The sequence below is a fragment of the Amblyomma maculatum genome, chromosome 6 (genome assembly GCF_055883805.1).
Source record: "Amblyomma maculatum isolate TAMU_Amacu chromosome 6, ASM5588380v1, whole genome shotgun sequence".
In the NCBI taxonomy this organism is placed as follows: domain Eukaryota; kingdom Metazoa; phylum Arthropoda; class Arachnida; order Ixodida; family Ixodidae; genus Amblyomma; species Amblyomma maculatum.
Window position 1 is genome coordinate 60,332,138 of NC_139349.1, and position 21,883 is coordinate 60,354,020.

Here is a 21,883-nt window from a genome sequence, read left to right on the forward strand (position 1 = left end):
TAACAAACTGGATTCCAAGGGAAGGAAAGCGTAGCAGGGGGCGGCAGAAAGTTAGGTGGGCGGATGAGATTAAGAAGTTCGCAGGGGTCAAGTGGATGCAGCTAGCACAGAACCGGGTTAAGTGGAGAAATATGAGAGAGGCCTTCGCCCTGCAGTGGGTATAATCAGGCTGACGATGATGATGATGATAATGATGACAGACATAATACCCCAACACCTTTAGCCACACGCATTACTACACAGAGTGTTGAAATATTTTAACTTCTATTTACTTTTTTTAAAGAAAGCTCACGGTTGGGGAACTTTGCCTTCTTACACTTCACCAATGTCGAGGTGAACATAGTTACGGCACATTGGTGAACTTACAGTTGTAGAACTTCTATCCCCGACGATGGTGAATTCTAAATTGTGTGAAGAATATTCCTTCAAAAAAGCAATCAAAAGGTAAAACACTGCGAACCTCTGTCTCGGCACGCGCTTGAATAAGTGTGTTGGTGCATTATGCTTGTACGCTTTCTTTAAGCTGAACAAAGCTCGAATGCGACTTTACGAGGGCGTGGAAGATTCAACAGGTAAGTGGCAATGGGGATACGATTGTAAACTTATTTTAATGGCAGCTCTGATCGTCACATAGAAGATGCGATGAAGGTTGTGCGACGTGTTTTCGATCTGTTATCAAATCTGCTATCCATATTCCTTTCGCTCATACCAGTACCGTGAGTGTAATCGCCCACGACTAAACCCATGAGAAGTCATAAACACAGCCCTCTCTTTAATATGTGTTATGCCTGCGAATAAAGTAAGTCTAAATAAAACTACTAGTTGAGAACGTAGCGGGTCTGACTCGCTCAGGGTTTAAGAGGAAATCATATGCTTTTTGCTCTCTATGTGACTGATAGGTTCCCGGTACGCGTTGGCACAGAGACGTGTATTAGACGCCAAAAGCCCTCCGCGATCCGTACGGTGACTGACGTCTCCTTATTGACGAGACAGTACGGAAGAGGTCGCTTCCTCGGCTTACTGCTCTCCGAGCATGCTTTTAATAAGTAAAGCTTCTGACAACATCACAAGGTCGGGGTATTTCCGTAAAGCACATAAATTGGGCCATACGTTCCTTCCAGTTGAATCACTGGCACGGTGAATGAACCGGGAATATTACCAAGTGCGAGCTATAGGAAGACGACAGAAAAGAAAGTTGGTTGCACCGTTTAAAAGCGCAGACGCAACTAAGTTCACAAACTAATATTTGCTGTGAGAATCACTTCGATATTAAAAACGTACGCCATGTACCGCGAGCCAAGGGTTTCTTTAGCACACCTTAAACACAAATGTTTTTGAAACCTTAAAGTGACTGTACAGTAAATGATACTTTGTGAATGCACCCCAGCTTATTAGCTCTAATATGGACGTGTGAAAGCAAACCGGTATTCACTGCTTCATTGCCACCGCCATAGAGAGCGGGGGACAGTTCTCACATGACTGCGCAAATTTAACATTTGTATCCACAGATCCACTCAAAACACGCGCGTAGTCAGTTAGGCCACACGATAAGAGGACGCTCCATCCTTATGTTGAATGTCTGCATGAAATCAAAGTCGTTTCCTAGTAAACTAGAGATTATTCTGAAGCGTTTACAGCGCTCATCTTGTACATTTTAAATTGCTTCTAAGGTATTGTAAATTACGTAATAAAGATGCACAAAAACACTCCTTCTACAATTTACTTGCGTAGATAATGTACTCGTTGAAACGACAAACAGGTCTAAAATGCGCCTAAAGTGTTATCCAGTGTGTTGTACATTGGCGACGTCACACAAATAGCGATAACTCTAAAGTTATTAGGTAAAAAAATAAAATTGGCGTGCCCAACGTTGAATTTCTTGTTTTATTACCATTAGTTCACTCATCTGAAGGCGTCATCAAAGCTTGTGGAGATGCCAACGTACACCTATATAGCTTCGCGAAGCTCGGGTCATCCCGCAGAGTCCCCAGTGCCCTTCGACCTATAGCTACTAAAGCGTTGACACAACATAGCTCTGTCTGAATAAGCGACAAAATAGAATAAACTGATCTGTGGGACAAGCGCCTTACGTGAGGCTCGTAAGATACCGAAAGTACCTTCCTTTATAGTGAGAGCGCTTCTTTGGCGTTGCTTTTCGTGCCGTAAGCGTGGCAAAAAACGAAAACTGCTAGCAAAAATGTTTGCGCGGAATTACAATGATATCAACTTCATATCGAGCGTTCAAACTTCACTCGGAGATCGGAAAAAAAAAAAAAAAAACATGTCGAAGATAGCGCACACTTATGGCAAAATTCTGTATTTTACATCCCCTTCCCTCACTGCAACTTGTGTAGGAGCTTAGAGACGCAATGTTTTCTTTTGGCAGATGGTCACTTGTCTTGAGAAACATTTCTTGTTGAATGACTAAGTCACTGCCTTCAGCTCCAGGCTGTCATGAAAACAAGTCTGATATTTTGGTGGAGCGACAGTTTTCTTTCAGTTATTTCATGGATAACGGTACTTTAAGAGTAACGCGAATTTCTATGATCATTTTTATAGCACTTTTCTCAGAACGGTGCGCACTTAATAGCGCAGCTAAGCGCTGAGGTTGTTTTTCACTACTGTGCTGCCGCGTTGAAAATTTACTGGTCGCATTTTTGTGAGTGCCCCACATATAGTGCGGAAATGTATTGTCTCTGCGGTTTACTGGAGCATCTAGATGGACAACCACTGACTGAAATAAAAAATTCTAGGTCCCTGGCCGCGGCGATCGTCAATGATGAAGGCCTCCCGTGCACTGCCCGCTTCATGAAAACCACGGGCCTGATCGATAGGCTGTGATTTTGCTGGGGTGTGACATGATGTGGCTGTGATGTGACTGTACTGACTTCACCCATTCCTCTCTTATCCATCGCCTTTATATCCTCTCACCCCCTTCCCCCAATGCAGGGTAGTAAACAGGTGTCTTTTACCAGTTAACCTCCTTGCATTTCCTCCTCCTCCTCTTGGAATCAAGAATAGAACGTTTGTTTAAAATTTAAAAGCTTGTTCTTATTTTGCGCATATCTTATCGGCAATTCCAAACATTTGGCCAAACTGAGGGAGCAATATATTGGTGCAGCCACTGTTAAACTTACAGAGAATACAAGGTTTTCTCTTCTGCCATGTTCTGCGTTCCGTTATGCACTGCATCTTAAACGTCAGCCATTCCGTTCTCTTATTTTCCGAAAGTCAGTGTCTCCATAGGTGTTTCTAGAGCCCTCTTAAATGAGAAAGAGACAAAAGTTTCAGCTCATAAGTTTCGAGACCTACTGGGTGCGTTTTGCCTTCTTCTGCACGGATATGTCTCAATGACTAAGACATTATTTTTATTGCTTCGACTAGTAGCTTCTCAGAAACCTCTCTGATTTCACCAACCACCCAAATACCGCTACCACCTTATCGAGTATATTCCACGATTGTACTTTGGCCACTTCGCAATAAAATATTATTTGACACTGTTTTCTCGCGAAATACACTAATAGAAGTGTTTTCATAGAACGAAAGGTATCTTAAGCTGAATAATTCGAGAAGCAGACCCGATAGAAATATTTTCGCGATTAAATCTTGCAACTAATTGAACGCAACCAGACCTCGTTAGATGCGGAGCTCGTCTTGTTTTAGGTAAGCAAAGTATCATAAAAAAATTGTAAGCACAAACATTTTCATCGAAATAAAAAAGGTCTAGAACAAAAGAGCGGCTAGTTTTCAAATCATCTTTTTTTTTCTTTTTTTTTTCTGATGGGCTACGCGGTCATGCTGCAGCCATCAAAACAGGTCTGGCGCGTCTGAGTGCACCGCAGTTGATAACAGAGCTCGCGTACCCGAAGTGTTCTTACCCTTCGAAGCAGTCCTCCAAGCCCGAGAGCACCCTAGCAGCGTAGTAGGGATCTGGCAGGGCTTCGACGCTAATCTCTGAAGCTATAAGCTTTTGCAAAAACTAACACGCCTTCCCGTTCCCGAGATTTTTTTCCTTTGCCGGCTCTCAGTCGTGTTCTTTTATTCTGATTTCGTTTTATTCTAGAAGCTTTAAAGAAGAGAGCTCGCTCGTCTTTTCCTCAACGCCGTCTTCTTTCCCTATTTCCCCTTTTCCCTCATTTCCTATACTCCCAAGGCCTGCTCCATTCACCACTCTTAAAGGACGAGGGAACTTACGGTCTCTCTTAAGGAGGAGAGAGACGATAAAGTACAAAAAAAAATTCAAACAAAAAATAACAACCAATCAAAAAAGGAAATATGTGGCTCACTTAGAATCGCTTCCTTTGCGTGAGAAGCCGCTGCGGCCTGGGATCGCGGACGGATTTCCGCTTCCTCTTCTACCCACATTTTATTTTCTTGATATCATTTCTTCTCCGTCTCGAGTTGAGACTATCACCCACTTGGTCGCTGTGCCATACGAGGGGAGGGAGAGATGGGGGTGCTGTGGGAGGGCGGGTACGTGTCCTTAGGCGACGTCTGAGAGACGTTCAAAGAGCGCAATTTTCAAGAAGGCGTACCCGTGGTTAAGGCGGCATCGGCTTGCGGAGCTCGTGGCGGTTGCGGCGTTGCAGTAGATACTTGCGGTGCCACTGAGCCATGCGATCCTCGTCTCTTTTTTCTTGTTATTTTCTTTGTTGTTCCGTCTGCTACATTTTTTACCAGCCGCTCTGATAACCTTCCTTTCTTTCCCATCTTCAACTTCTCTTTGCCCTCTTACTTCCCTTACGATGGGACCACTCCGCTCTCGAGGGAATCGGGATTCGTTTAAGAGCCTTTTCCGGTCCTCCATAGTGATCAGGAAAGAGGGCAGTGAAGGAAACGGGGTGTTCGTGCGGTCTTTCGCGGCTATCGCCGCGGTTTGCCCGTGTCGCTACCTTCTTCAGTGCTATACTGAGTTATCCGCCTTCGTTGGTGGTGGGGATCCATATTCCATGGTATCTCTGTGAAAGCCTTTAATCTCGTAAACTGATGGCCCAACTCGTGCGGGGAAATAGAGCACTGTGATTTTGAGCAGGCTTCATTCGGGCTTTACGAAAGTTCAAAACTGCATCATTAAAGGATCTATTTGTGAGGTGTTATTGACAAGTAACTATTCTCTGTACTTGGGACAAGCTTCTTTTCTCTCATTTGTGATCGAATTAAGAATGCTAGAAAGTATAATAACAGCCACAGAAAAGTTATCTCTTTTAGTCAAACGCATCGCTCACAAAAATACTCTGTTGGGCGAGTTGGTACTTATTCATTATTAATATAAACAGCGCGAACACGAAGACAAAGGACAAGATAAAAGAAAGCCACAGTACAGCGCTTGTACTGTGGCTTTCTTTTATTTTGTCCTTTGTCTTCGTGTTCGCGCTGTTTATATTAATAATCAACATCGCTCACACACACCATGATAAGGGGTACCCTGTGCAGGTTATATGATTGGTTTGATCTTTTTGGTCACTGCACTATCCGCCGAGCGCTCTCTGTCCGGCTATTTCACCTGCCAACCACCACGTGCCAGAGCCATCCCACTGATGTGTCGTTCACAGCGCCAGATTCCACGCCGGAGATTCACGGGAATGAAGCATTTACCGCTACCGCGTTGACACAAAGCAATCATCAATAAATTAAAAAAAAAAAAAAACAGCTGAATCAGTACTAATTCTATGAAAATTTGAGCTTGAAATTAACAACTGCCTACTTAACGATCGTCTTCGTTAATGCATTAGACGGCAGGGGTTGGTGTTGCTGCTTAGCCATCGCGTGATAAAAGCCATGTGCGCTATTACCCACGCAGCTGAGCTCATTAAACGAGAACAATCTACAAATAAGGCTCACGTCAATTGTTTGACTAAGTCACTGCCTGGATTAAACTGAACTCCTACCCTGATTCTTGTAAGTGAAAATGTGATGTGAGTAACATAAATTCTCTTTCTAAAAAATAAAATCCGTCATCGGTACAGCGAAACGGGAAATAAAATATTTCTGGGCAGTTTTCGCGTACTCCTACAGGCAAAGAATAATTCATAAGAACTTGCACATGTGTGAGCTGTTTATATTGCCTGTCCGAAACCTTTTTTTTTTTTTTTTTGCGTCATTCTTTAAAAAAAAAATTGTGCAGGTATGTTTTAACCCGTTGCCTGCTTTGTTCATGTTTCTCTATATATATCTGTTTTAAGTAGCTTTAAGTTGAATCAAGGTGCTTAATGAGAAGTTTTCTTTTTGAATCATTTCGCTTTTTTATAGCAAATAGGAGCTATTCTGCTCAATGTACGGCTTGCCAGCAATAAATGTCTTAATATGGGGCACCCTGACTTCAGCCCACCTAATTTTCCATGTTGCTACGAAGTAATTTTCGCCGCTTCTGTATTATATATTTCAGTTACAAAGTTGTAGTGTGGTTGATGATTACAATTTGAATATGTACATAGATAAGTGATATCGCTAAAATCACTCTTTCAAATTAAGTTCATCTTTGATTGAAAAGCTTTCATCCTCCTTAGTGGTGCATCGAACAGCAGCTGCCGTTAGCGATGCTGACGATAAAATATTGCGCAAGAAGCAGATTCGTACGCACTTCGAAATGTTAGGACGAGCATGACTCTTTGCAGCCAATTTGTCATTTTGAATCGATAGAAAAGAACACCATTATTGCTTAGTTACGTGCACGAATTAAAGCAACAAGCTCAGTTGGTCGCACCAGAAAACAATGAAGCCTGGAATGCTAGCTGGACTACCTGATTAAGCTGTCGGAAAGAAGAGGGCCTTTCTTTTACGTACTTCCCTTCTCGTCTTCTTCCGGCTTCGTTTCCGTAAGCTGTTGGCTAATTGCTTGGAAGGCATCGTACGCACCGCTGTTGATTGATTTCCCCCCGCGGGCTTCCTGTAGAGTAGCAGGTCACGTCCCAACTGCGCGGTTCCCCTACCTTCCACTTTGGAGGTGCTGGAGAGAAACTCTAATTGGCTGCGAAAGACCGCTGCCTACGGCTTTCGCAATAAGGCGAAACAAGGGAGTCAAAGAGCCCTTCACTTGGGCGACGGTGTCTTTGAGCCTTTTCTCTTTGTTGTATGAAGAGAAGAGAAAAAAAAAAATGAAAGCGCTCGCTTGTGACGGAAATAGCAGGGCACTCTTGCAAGCGACGCTGCTTCTTTTATTCACAAGAGTGTGCGCACCCTCGGGGATAGGCGAGAGCAGAGAGTGGCCTAGGTTTCACGTAGGTAGCGAAAAACTTCCAGCGATACGGTTTTGACTCCTGGCGAATAGGGAACCTCGTGTTTCTAGTTCAGCTTAATTTTACGGCAGTCGTCTCTAAGGTGCACTGGGCCTATAAGTGTTCTGCCGATTTTATGACTTCCGGTTGAAGCGGGTTTTATAGCTCGAGCTTACTTCTCAAGAGGCAAGAAAGGAGGTCCACTTCGTACGCGACGAAACATGAGTGGAAAGTTTCAAGCAAAGCGAAAACCTATTTAAAGCTACAGTAAGTGTTGAAAGCTAGTTGCTTATATCATTTCATTTAGTAACCGTGTAACATAATACCCTTTTGAATAGATGCAAGGCGATGTTTATGAGTTAATGCACCTATTGGAAGTGATTGGTGTACGTAGAGTGCCTGATGAAGGGCAAGGTGGCACGGCATATTTTAGGAAACCACGCGAGCTGTTTCCAAAAAATTATGTTACCAGAAGATGTGCTGAAAATTGATTATCTTGACATACATTTTAAATTATGTCTTTTCCTTGGCGTCACTTATTCACGACCTTACAATTTCCTTTAGGACATTGTACAGGGCACGTTACTAAGCAGTGGTTAGCTTGGTCATGAAGGATTTAAGAAAACACTTGTCCTCCCTCAGTTGAGAACAGTCAGCTCGATGCAGTTAGCGTTATGGCGATGGTATATATTCGCGCCTTGCCGCCATTATACTGCTCGAAGTAAGCTGTGAGCATAGGTTTTAACTTTAAAAAGATTCAAAACAGCATGGGCTATGAGGAACGCCGCAAGTGAAGGTTCCAGAATGCGTTAGACCACTTGAGCTCCTTTTAGGCGTAGGGTTACTTCCCAGTATATACTGTTTTTTTCTCCCCTGAAACGCTGTCGCCGTGGCTAAAGAGTTACTCTCGTTCTTGGGCTCAGCAGTTGAAAGCGGCAGCCACTCAGCCATGGCGGTGGTGCTTGCACAACTTGAGGCAAAATCATTACATGCCGTGTATGGCTTTCGGAAACGTGAAGCCCTGAGCGCTATACGTCTGTCCAGATCCCCACAATTAATTTTTTCATTGAATATTCCAGTCATTCGTGAACAGGCTAGAAGTTTTTAATATAACCAATACATTTATCTACATTGCGTCACACATGCTAACCGCGAAAATTTGACGACTGTGTTCAGAGCTCAATGTATTGTTGAGTTCAGAAGAAAGGAGTATGCGCGTGCATTTTACGCCTACAAAACGATTCAATCCGTGACCAAGAGCTCTTTCAGTGCTGAAGATGGGATACTGCATGTTAGCGAAACATTAAGCCTGGTGGCTGCGCCCGCTTACTTATAGGAAACTGCCTCTATGACCGGAACTACCCTCGGCCCACCACAGCGTGCCACTCCTAATCTCTTGATGCGCCACCAACCACCTACCAAAGCACCTACAAAACAGTGTACCTTGTATGCAGTCTGCTTTGAGGAGCAGCATACTTATGTAAAACATCCAAGCAATCAAAGAGTGAAAAATTCCTGGTTTCGCCTAACCTCGCGTCAGTTTTGTGGTCATCCTTTGAATTGCGGCGCAATAACCGTGTGGAGTGTATTTACTGTGATCTCTTCTTCCAGCATGCTGGCATCTTGATTCGCCTGTAAACTAAGAGCCTAGGACCACATTAAGCGAACATTCATAAATTAACGCACACACACACACACACACACACACACACACACACACACACACACACACACACACACACACACACACACACACACACACACACACACACACACACACACACACACACACACACACGCACACGCACACGCACACGCACACGCGCACACACACACACACACACACACACACGCACACAAACACACACACACAAACACACACACACACACACACACACACACACACACACACACACACACACACACACACACACACACACACACACACACACACACACACACACACACACACACACACACACACACACACACACACACACACACACACACACACACACACACACACACACACACACACACACACACACACACACACGCACACGTCGTCCATGTCTCGATGTCTTTATGGACTGGAAGCTCTGCCAATTACACGACCGTTTACGACTAATAACAGTGCCGTTGTCATGGTTCGAAAATAATAACTAGTTGAAGAATAAAGTACAATAAAGGAAAAACTCTTAGCTGAAACGAAGACCTCGGATCGAGGTTGTTTTGCCGTAATGGGCGGCTTTCGTTTTACCTGGTCGGCTCGGTAATCTGTGCAGGCCTTTTCAGCACCGTCCCGAAAGCTTGCCAGCTAGGCGATAACGTGAGGCGCGACGCAACAGGAAATGAGGCAGTAAATAATTATCCCTAGCTGTTCCAGCCCAGTGATCCTAACGTCCTGCGCTATCACTGTATGCAAAGCGAAAGTGGTTCACTGTTCACCACTGCGCCTGTGCACTTTTACACCGCTCAGCTCTCTATTTAACAGCGCACGTAGGCACGCACATGGCATTCTGAGCACGCGCAGGTTTCTTCTTTTTTTTTTTCGGTTAGCAGCAGGAGCAACGCGTGCACGACCGGCGCATTCGCTGGGTAAGTCACGTTCGCAAACAACCGCTTCGTGCATGTATACAAAGAGGGCGCCACCCATGGCCCCTGAGGGCGTTGAGTTATGTCTGTTTACCGACACGCACCTCTTTACCAGCGACGCTGGTCCGGTCCGAAGCGTGCTCTGTGCAGAGACCCTGGCACTCAACTAACGGTGGCGACTAGTTGGGGCACATACTCAGCGAGCCATGAGCTCCACTTTTCCCCCCACCCCCTCAATCCTCCTCCCCACACCCGTTCTTTACCGCAGCCTCCCGCGTCCTTACATGAAGTCGCACACAGATACCGTCGTCCCCTTAGGGTCGTCTGGAAGTTGGAGGTTAGTGTCTTAGGGTTTGAGTGCCGAGACTGGCTACCGTAATATATATTCCTATTGGCTACGGCAATGACGGTGATTTTAAAGATGGTTATTGGTGGCAGGAAGCCCGCTGATCCTTTAGAGCTGAGTGCTTGTAATGGAAAAAGAGGAAGAGGAACAGGCCGGCGAACGTAGGCGCGAGCGCTCAAAGCACGAAAAGCGTGTCTTGTTGCCTGAGTTGTAAAGTTTAAAGTGGAGATGATGTTAGTATGGTTTGCTTCGTAATATATATATATGCCATCTACCGGGCTTAGACGGCGCTGCAGCTTTCTCCTGAAAAGAATCCTGCTGCTCAAACAGTTCCCCCGTCGTCCGCCATGGGCTGCTGAATATGACAGACCACATTCTCAGCCAGGACAGAATGTGCGCATTTGGCTAAGCACGTTGCTTGTCTGGGTGTTCTCAAAATAATCCAGTCATCTAAAATACGCACTCAGCCTGCGGCTTCGACAGAGCGTGGAATCAAACGCACAAATTTCGGGCAATTTAGTTGGAAAAGGAATACAGATCCACCTAAAAAAAGATTTTTGCTCTTCTTGCTACATAGGGCATACAGCGTTCTTATTAATATGTCAGGATTCAACGCAGCTTGTCAGCAAGGCACACGTTAGCTGCGCAAACAGCCACTCGAAAGCAGCAGCAATTAACTTAATTTAGACTTGCCATATATAACTGCTTGCCTAAGGCAGAAACACATATTAAAATTTAATGTGAGCAACGGAATCCAAACGAGCAGGCCGCCTTGTTCAGCGCTAGAAATATTACACATAACACACTCAGAAAATACCCTGCCGTTGTGGCTCAGCGTTTAGGGAGCCCGACTGCTGTGCCCAAGAACGCGAGATGGAACCTCGGCCGCGGTGGCAGCTTTTCGATGGAGGTGTAAAGAAAGGCGTCCGTGCACTGTGCGATGCCAGTGCACGTTAAGGAACTCCAGGTGATCGAAATTTCCAAAGCGCTTCACTGCGGCGTCTCTCATAGTCTGAGTCACTTTGACACGCTAAACCCCATTAAATTCCATTTGTCAAGCTATATTTTCGCAGCTTTTAGCTCGGGCAGCCAACCAGAACCTTCTGGCAAATAAAATTGAAATGAATTGATCCGAATCAACCAAAGCAACACTTAGAAACTGAAGCTTAGTTTCGTGCTTTTCTCCACTTTAATGAATGCGTAAGATATTACTATATTAAGGCTAATGATCTGTGTTAAATATGAATCTCCCGGGTCGTGGCTGGTAACACGGACATATGGGTATACTACATGCGTACTACCGTTAGTAAATCTCCTTTAGCGTGAGCTACTGACGAAGTTTGCTAGGCTCAGTAGTTTAGTAAAGTTTATTTACTAAGACATTTTCGACGTTGATAATATTAGTCTTCAATGATTTTATTTGTTTCTTTAAAATGCCGAAACTACCCTTTTAGTGACAGATACTTTGCGTACAGAACGTTCTATAGACTACAGTTTAAGAAAAGGGAGGCGAAAAATCTGCTCTCGCACCCACAATGTAATTTCCCTTACAAATCACAGAGGCATGCTTAGCTAATCAGAGCACCAGGATGAATAAGTTAGGTAAATTCATGTTGACTGATGTGCAAAATATGGGCGTATTTTGCTCTGAAGACAATATTTTGATCACAATTGATAGTCCGATTTCTGAAAAACATGAACACTGTTTCTTGTTGTTGTTCTTGTTACTGCTGTAAAATATCTTTCCAGCTTTCGAGGTCTGAGACTGTATGCTCTTTTTTTGGGGTTAAAAGGTAGGATGCAGCGTTCTTTAGTGTCTTAATGTCAACTATTATTCTTAATACGTTGCTGACCGATGTTCATAACTGATGGTGGTGAGGGAGAGGTGGGTGCACAAATACGTCCTTTAGTAGTTGTTGGCGCTCACGTTCAGCTCTCATGACGACAAAAGGTTGGAAATTCATTTCGAGAACATGCGATGACCCTTATTACCCCCCCCCCCCCCCTCATTTGCATGCATCAGAAGAAGCCAAAATTGTACTTGTTTTTCGTCAGGAGATTTCCTGCAAAAAGAAAAAAAAAACACAGGGCTCTTGGGGCTTGCTTTATTTTATTTCGCAATGTGCGCGGCAGCCTAGATGTTGCCATGACGACAACGAGGCAAACACTAATCACTGAAACCCCGGAACGCACAACATAATGCCGCGTGCACGGCAAGGGAGGCTGTGGAGACACCTCGGCCATCAGTTTCCGCTTTGACTTTTAGCCTTGTGAAAAGCTCATTGTTACGGTATCGCGGTCTTTACATTTCGCTGAGCGTGTCAGCAGCGGACGTAAACTTCTTTTCTTTTTCTTTTCGCGGCTCTCAGAATTTGTCATTCCATATCGTGCAGGCGGCCCTCCTGGGCTCACGATCACGCGAACTTGAACACAAGCGTGATTATGGTCAGTGTTTTCAGTGGTCTGTTGTACAAATTCAATGGCTCGTGGATCGCATCCAATGTTTCTATGGCAAATATGTGGGCGGTTTTAAGCAACACAGCATGGACAGCTACGTTATACGTATTTCGCAGATAAGGATGCCATGGAGTTGTGAATCTGGTGTGAAAGAACAGGAATAACAACAAAAATAAAAAAGGGTGCCCGGAGTGCTATAGAGCAACCATGGCATTTTGGTCAACACCAGCAACAACACACAAAAAATAAAACAAAAGCGAGATGCGTAACAGGGATGCAGGTCCAATGCTGACGAATGCACCTTTTTATTGGTGTTACTATAACCACGTTTATGCATTTTATATTTGTACTTTTAAGTACCATCAAAGAAAAGCTTAGGCAAGGGTATTGAGAGAGGGGATAAATTTGGCGTCACTTATTTATGCAAGAAAAGTTACTAACTCTTGTAATTTAGAGCGTCGGTTAACTGTTGCATCAAGGCGGTAACTCTACTGCCAAACCCTTATGTGCTAGAAGTACGAAGCAGGCTTCTAAAACGGCTTGCCTGAATCTGAGCTCATATAAATGGCAGCTGAGAGTAAATAGACACAGTATGTGTGGCCCACGTTGCATATTTAAAAACAAAATTAGTTCGAGACGCACAGATTCCGCATTATAACTTTTGATGTTTTGGGGGATTACTTCTTAGATCGCCCGTCAATGTCAAGCCCTTGCAGCCGGCGTCCGCGGCCCACTGCATCGGTTTAGTTTAGTTTAGCTTAGCTTAGTTTTGGTTATATGTTTTAACGTCCCAAAGCAACTGATGCTATAGGTACACCGTGGGCGGGAGGGGGGCGGGGAATCTTTATTTTGCACTGACATCGCAGAGCACCTTTGCGCCTTGCTTTTCCGCGGCCGTCGCGGCCGGGATTCGATCCCGCGTCTGCGGATTCAGCAGTCGAGCGCCATAACCACTGCGGCACTGCGGCGGTGCCCATCGGTTGGCACGCGGAAAAGAAGTGAAACAAAAATATCCCTTTTCACATTTTTGGGAGGGGAGGAAGAGGGAAGGCGCACAGACGGTGGGAAGCTTTGTTGTCTACAGTCCTGAGCTTCGCTTTGGTAAACTGTTGGCAGTAGTTAAGGACGTTTGAGTAAATCAAGATGATGTGCACAGCAAATGTATGTTACCATTGTATTTTGTCATCGGTCACAGAAGCGTGGGAGCATAGTCATTCAGTGTGTGCCGTCCTGGTTGGTGTTAGTCGCCATTGCCTTTCGTAAGACTGCGAACAGTTTGTCAAAAGGAGTATAGGAGTGAGTGCTTAGAAGAGGCACCGCAAACCCTACTTAGCACTTTCGGCAGCAAAGCAATTAAGTTTCGAACATCCACCCTGCAAAAAGGGGTTTGTGTTACAGAGTTCATATGGTGATTCAAGTTCGTACGCTCCAACCAGTGTGTGTGTCTAAACAGCTGTATACGTTAACTGGCATTGGCGTAAGTGGTATTTTGAAAGCGTGTTACTACAGAAAATCACTGCACTCCAAAGCAAGTCACGATTTACCTCCATCTCTCTGACTAAAAAAAAGACGATATTGTTAGTTAGAGGTAGGCGCTGGTCGTGCGCTAGAGGAAGATGAAATGGGGCAGATTTCCAGGGAACGACCACGCTGAGGGTGGACAGATCTGAGCTGCCATCAACCTTAATTAAGCGGAATACTATTATTTCTGAAACTTCCCCCTAACAATTTATCTGTTACATCGCAGCTAAGAATGCAATGTTAGAGTTTAAAGCTGATAACAATCCTTATAACTTTTTTCTTCATTGTAGAGACCATCTTAGAGACCGCAATGGTTAAGTATCTTTGCAGGGCGGCACTCGTAGGGGTATTAGGTTACATCTTGGAAAAACTTCACTAGCATGTTACGAAGCAACTGTCACGTTTTTTATTCTGTGCGCGAAAACTTACGTTTCTTATTCCGACGTGGAGCATTCTTCTTTATACAGACAACTGCTCGTTCTTTTTCTCAACGAGACACTAACTTTAGAGGAATCCATTATGAAAGTAGGGACTCTCCCCCGCCTAATTACGTGACACAGACTGAGTAATGGGTGTCGTCGATGTGACGTATTCGAGTGTCATGCTAATGCTGGCGCCCAGCAGCCCGCAGCGTCATTGTGCAGCCGAAAGTAGATTATCTTCTAGGGAGTCAAACAAAAGCTAAATGTAAAAGACGTCCGCTCGTCAGCGCAACCATCAAGCTGAGTAGGACGTATATAGCTCGCTTCGCAGTGCTGATTGCGCAAGAGAGCTAACAGGAGGCCAAACTTTTACGACGGATATACAGAAGCGCGCGCCCGTACAATAAATGCAAGCAAAGTGGATAGTCTTTAATGACTCTCACATTGCGATAGGAGGTTTCGCAATCACGGAAATCATTACTGAACTTTTGCAAGCACGTACCAATGGGACACTTACTCGAACAATCATTGACATACAAACAGAAGGAACCTCAATAAAAGACTCTATTACAGATTCCAAAAAAAAGAAGGCGGCTTTAATGCTCGTGGTTTGAAATGTAGAAAGCAGGATAAATTTTGTAAAATATTTTTTTTTTTTTAAAAAGGGAATGAACTATTTATTTTTGTATTCTTGTTTGTTTGTTTGTTTGTTTGTTTTTTGCAATATTTTTCATTTCGTTTTTATGTGCGAGAGAATGCGGAGGTATAAAGTACAGCGAGAAAGGTTCGGGACATTAGATAGAAGTTCATGTTCGTGGATTTGGTAACTTGCACAGAGCTCATTTAACGGGCTGGTGTGCGTATAGCTCGATGCCTTCCCTATATATTTGAGAATTACGCCGAAAGCTGGGCACACGTGCAGAATTACCGCACAGGATCGTAATTAATAGAGGCTTTCGAGGTTCAGCATTGAATAGGAACTGGGATGGAGGCAAGAAAAGGATGAGCAGCGTCGGTAATAGTCCGCTTATAGTGAGTGCTAAAACATCGACGGTATTAAATATTTTCTCACTTTCAGAGCACATTTTAGGGGTGAAAGATTCGCGCTCAGTCTGCGCTGAAACAGCATTGCCTCATTTTTTCTCCTCCGAAATTCTACGTATCCAAAAGAAATTACCCAGCGAACCTCGTCGCACTCTATTGATCTTCCTGCTATAAGAAGTTTTACGGTCTAAGTAAAGTGATAGCCATGTGACGTGCATGTACTACAGGCTGCGGTAAGTTTGCTAGGCACCACAGTTTCTAAAAGAAAAGTACTTACATGCAAGTAATTTGCATTCAATCCTTCAGTCTTCTTTCAGAACTAAATTTTTACTTGGCAGTTCTAGGGCGGAATATGCAACGCTAATTGAGGTAACAGCCAGGTGAACATTTATTCATTTTGCCGGGTCACCAACGGATGTTTGTTTCTAAAATAATGAATCATAGTGTCTAAGAGCTATTCTCAACTTCTCCTCTCTAATACAATGTTCTTGCCTGCCTATACTACGCACCTGCTCTTTTTCTTCAGTTCACGAACTAAACCTGTTTAGCCGACGTACCAGATATCGTTGACGAAAGTCGTCGGTAAAAGGCAAAATTGATTCTTTCTTCATTTTGCCGCGTTTTCTAAAAGTGTATTGAGGTCGCAATGTAATGGCACACACGTGTGGTAACCCAGAGGCCTGAATATTTGCCGCAGCAGTAGTGCCTTTCCATTTTCCCTTCAAACTGAGTTCAATCTTTGGCACAACTGGCTTTAAAAGCAAAACTGAGTTGGCCTACCTGTCTGCCTACCTTGCCTTAAGCTTTAGTATTACTTTGGTTGCTTTGCAGAACGAACACATTTTCGCTAGAACTCGGAAAATTGCAGACGAAAAGGGGTTGCAGACATCAAGTAACTTTGCAGGCATCAAAAAACTTTCACTTTCCGCATGACAGTCGTAGATCTGGAGCGCAATTCCAGCGTTGACTTTCTCAGTGGACCACCAAGGCGCCTGAGGGAACGGCGAGTTCATATATATGGCAACCAAACTTCCCATACATGTGACGCCTGGCGGCTACAGAGAGCACAAGGCGCAACTGCGGCAGCTGGAGGGGACGTTTCATTTCTCCGGTTGTTTGCTTCTTGACGCTCCAGCAACCAACGCATCGAGGCTTAATGCCTGTGGGCCTCGGCGCTAAAGTAAGTACTTACTTTCAGGTGGAAACTCATTTTTATAGCCGCGCATAGATGCTTTCGGACTATGCGTGAAGGAATGAAATAATACGAAACAAAAAGTTGAGCCTCAGGCAGACGAAATTGCTTAATCCTCTCGACGTATTCGTTATGTACTCAAGAGACTTAGTGTGGGCCAAGCGAAGACCGGCATCCTCAAGGGGGTGCATAAGAGGTCGCTTCGGAAACCGTTGCGCTGCAGTCGAAAGGGCGAACCGCTTGAGTGCGCTCAGCCTCGGTACGAAAGCGCTGACGACGCAGAAGGTTTAAGCCCTCGGACCTCGTAACGCGAATACGACCGGCAAGATGACGACAGAGGTGGCGCAGTCGTTCGCTTCAGTGACAGCAACGCTCTTTGGCAGAGCGTTAAGAGTCCAAAACAACAACAACTAAAAAAAGCAACATTTACTTTTAGATGTGGAAATGATGAAGTTGCCCAGTGCAGGGGCCAAAAAACATTCAAACAAAAATATTATAAAGAGCGTAAATTACTTTAGAGCAGCCGTGAAAAAAGTAAAACCAAGCAAACACCGATACGTTCTCGAATCGCTAAAAACTGGCACTACACTTCCAAACGCCACAGGTTCTAAAGGATTGCATGAGTGCGCCCAGGTAAATGACGTCCCCCGTCCACGTGACCTCCATCTGCCGACTGAGGTACCACTGCACTTTCCATCAATGGGTCTTAAATGCTGTCGCTGCTGGTGCGCCAAACCAGCATCGAAGATAGCAGACTTTTTTCAAAAAGAAACATGTCACGGCGTCCTGAAACTAGAGTATATATTGGTCGTACGAAAATAGCCGGGAAAACCACTTCTCATGCGTGACATAATTCTAGCCACAATGTGAAAGTGAGTGATCATATTAATTGATGCTTAATATACATGTAGTATGTTCCGGCCTTATGCACCAGTCACAATAAACTGAAACATTATCTAAAGTACTTGAGCATCTTAATATCAACACTTTGAGTTAAAATCGAGGTTCTTGCACTTTAACCTGAAATAACCATCCAAAAGCTTACGACAAAATGACTTTATTCTTTACATGCTGTTAAGACTCTTTGTTATTTCGGCACCTCGTTATCTTGTAACTTGACCGAATAACTTCCATTTAATTTTTATTATATAGATCGACCTTGTGCAAGTATGCAATACGCTTATCCATCAGGAGTATAAACTTTTCGTTTACAATACTGGGACTCTCGCTCTCAAACAGCAATATAACGAAAAATTAGCTTAATAATAATTGTCCCCAATTTTATAAACCTGCGCTTGATTTCGACACGAGCAGTCACCTCAAATATTAGTACTGACCACATGTTTTTTAAGCCTACGCAGTAAGCACTAAAATGTAGCACTTCTAGAACTGAGTGGAATTCAGAACGTGTACCTCTTGAAGGACGCTCAGACTGTCTACACGTGCCACCTTTTGTAACTTTCGTTTCAGTCTTTTGGCAGCTAAAGCAGATGAACTAGTTTCTTCCTGCTGCGCCAGATGCAACTTAACAATCTCAGATGCAGTATCTATGATTACTAGCTTGAGACGCAAGTATGAGGCGATAAAAGAGGAAAAAAACTTAACACCCAATATTATTGAGAAAAAAGTTTTAGAAAGCAATTTTTTTACATGCTATATAGCTTCATGATACCTATCAATAAAACCACTGGTCAGCTTCTAGTTTTTTTTTTTTCTCTCTCTTTTCAAGAACGAGCGTCACTGCATTTCTTTGGCAGTATTAATGCCTTTTTTACTCGTTGTGAGCGACGGAAAATCTCTGAGAAACAAAATTTTTCTACGTATCGAAAGTTCAGACAATATAAATCTATTCTTGAAAGTATCATAAATATGTCATTGCAGCCTCGCAGTCTTCATCACCGTTAGTGAGCGCAGTACAAGATCCACAACCTTACCTTTGCTATTCAACGGAAGCCTAAACCATTCCACCCCTGTATTGAAAAAGTTTCCTGCCGCATCTAGCACTCACCTCACGATTATTTTAAATAATGCAGTCCATTTCTTAACTAGGGCAGTTTTACCTACATAGTGCGAACGCAGGAGCTGATCGGAATCCTAAAGCATTTCCATCAACATGTGAATAACACTATAATATCCTGCAGTTACAATTAAAAGGCGACCCAGAATCCTGGACTTGCCCTCCCAAGGGGCACACTCCGCTGTTTGTATTTCGCATCGCCGGATACCTATTCATATGAAACAAAAGCCCAGTAAGGTTGTCCGTAATGATATAATAATTACTTTGGCATGCTTTTGTTAATATCTAGTAAAGATAAAAACACGGTGACAAGAAATTCGTTCTGCACAACTAAATACATTTTAACTTTCTTGGTTAAGTTAATGACAGCAAATTTCCACCTCTCAAGTGCTTCCCACGCACATCTGCTATAGGATACCTTATTTGTACTGCTAATCTAAATTGCCTGCAATTGTACTGCAATCTAAATAGGCGACAAAACAGAAATCATAATCTCTTGACACTATTAGGACATTGAGACTCTATGCGTCTTTTTCTCCTTTTGTTTCGCATTATAGTTACGGAACAAAGAATATCGAAAGGAATATGTCTTTTTTTTCTTTATCTTCTGCGTTACTGCACACATCGTGCAAAACAAAAGAGGTTTGCGCAAACAGGTGCACACAATTTTTTCACAGCGCACAAAATGCGCTCTTTCTGTATAAAAGGTGATCCTACCTGCTAAAAAATCACATTGTGAATAAAACTCGGAACATTACTAGCTGTGATACATGCCTATTACTTATACTCTTTTCTAAAACACTCTCCGAAACTATAGTATAAAGCAGACTTGTCTCTACAGCTGCGGGTGGTTCACCTCTGCAAACACAGAGATGAGTTTTGAAGTTTAATTGTAGTTATTGTAATTGCACTCGGTGCAAAACGCAACTGCAAGAACACAATCGGCGATGTCTGTTGTGCCACTGCTAGAAGAAAGGGTCTTCTCAGAGCTGAATTATAAGAAAAACGTCTTTTCACTAACGGTACTCTAGCTACGGAAAGTAATTACTGAGCCACTTTTTGATGCGTATATGTTGAATGCTTTTGATCTGTGACGTTATTTGGCTTTCTTAACACTGAGCTGCCGAGAGATCCAGCTTCTCTCTGGGGATTCGTCTTTTCAGGGTATTAACTGGACAGCTCGGTGCTCCTTCCTTAGCGAGGATTTTGTCCCCATCCTTCCACTCTTACGAGTCTTGCACAGTTCCCAACGTTGGACTGTCAGGATCATCGCATTGTTAGCCCTTTTTTCTTTTTCTTCGCACAGAGGGCAGCTCTAAATTGGGCGGAGTCTTTCTTTTCATCCACCGTTCTTTCTGGCCGTTTAAAAGGAATCCCCTGGGTGAAAAGAGGGCTCCGGTTTCTAGTCTGGCGGCCTTTCGATAAAGCTGGACCGAAACGCACTTCTTTGTCCGGTGAACGGCGCAGACTAAGCGGCTTATACTCTGCCTCTGCGCTGCCTCGAGTCACGCGATTTCTCGAAAGCCGCGAGACTTGTTTAGGACCTTGTGGCTGGTGCGATTGCAAGAGTCTGCACGCAAGCTGACCCAGCGTCTGGTTGCGTAAAATACGTGATCGAGAATCAAATAGTTCTCTCGTGGCGCTAACGCTGTTCAGACGCTGAAGCGCTCCGGTTTCTTTGCAATGGGAGATCAGAAGCGTTTCGTTCCCCGGAGAACGTCACGCAGCTGTTACCCAGGCACTGCTCCGCCGAACGGTCAATGGGAGGCCCTAGTGTATTTCAGTGTTCCCGCTTCTTGAAAAAACTGGTTTCTCAGTTTGAATAGGCATCCATTGAGTCTGATGCGCACTATCCCACTCTAACAGCGCTGATGCGACGGGTGATGATCATCCTAGGTTCCGCACCTTACGAAACGCTCTGTGCAAATCCATTTAGATCCAGAGTTTCTCTTTCTCTGAAACCAAAAGCCATAAGGGACAATCAAAAAGGCGTGATGTCGCAAGATAACTTATTTTCAATCTTTTCCTTCCCCAAACAATCAATTTCAGTTTCTTTCTTTTTATTTTATTTTTTTTTGCTACGCCCTCAAGCAGCCACACAGGCTATCCAGGCAATGGTTCCTCCACTTGCAATACATTTCTGTCCGTTGGGAATGCGGCACTTAGAGATATGTTGAAAACGAAACCTTGGCTTCACTTTTTCGATCTTGGGCACAAATCCCCCAACCAATCAGGGAAAGTGTTACAATATTTTTTTAAATCTCCAAACTGTATCCTCTTTCATTTGGAATTATGTCACGCGAGGGTTGACGCAAGGCTATTTTTATCATCACACACACGAGAAGAGCCTGCTGAAATACAAGATCCACAAATCTTCTAGCACTTTCTGTTAAAACAAAACTAATCTGAGTCGCCGGTGCAGGCAACTACGTATGAAAACGATAAGCGAAGATGTGTTTCAAAACAGGGGTGCAAGCTGACGTCGACAGTAAAAGCAACAGTGAGGAATGCAGGCAACTGAGACTGCTGGATCTCCTATCTTGCTCCCTTTTGATGCTTGAGCGGCAGAGTCATCTTCAGGAGAATACGGTGCTCCTATCATCTATATAGCCTGTCGATGCACTTTGTTGCTTCAATGGTGTCCCTGGACGACCACGTTTTCCTAAGTGAACACTACACCCAATTTATCCGACTTCCTGCCACGTTGTTGTATAGCTGTGGTTTCTCTATCTGCGTCAAAGGAAGCCCCCGTACTTCCTTATAAATCGAAGATTCGTTTCCTCTCAGTGCCGTCGCCGTTTGCTTTCAGATGCATGCCGGTGACAGAGGGAAGACGTGTGCTGGCGAATGGAACCCGGGATGCCTTTTTGGGATCGATAGGCTCTCACGGGTGTCAAGGCATCCTTTCGTGGGTCGGTGGTGGCGCTTGGCCGCTGTTCAAACCAGAGGCGGGGCACTCTCCTCAAAATGCTGTGCGCGCCAGCGACCTGCGAACAAAAGGGAGCGCGCTTCGCTTCATCGGAGCAGATGGGTGGCCGCCCTCTTGCGCTCGGGCTGCAGGCGTGTTGACCTCGG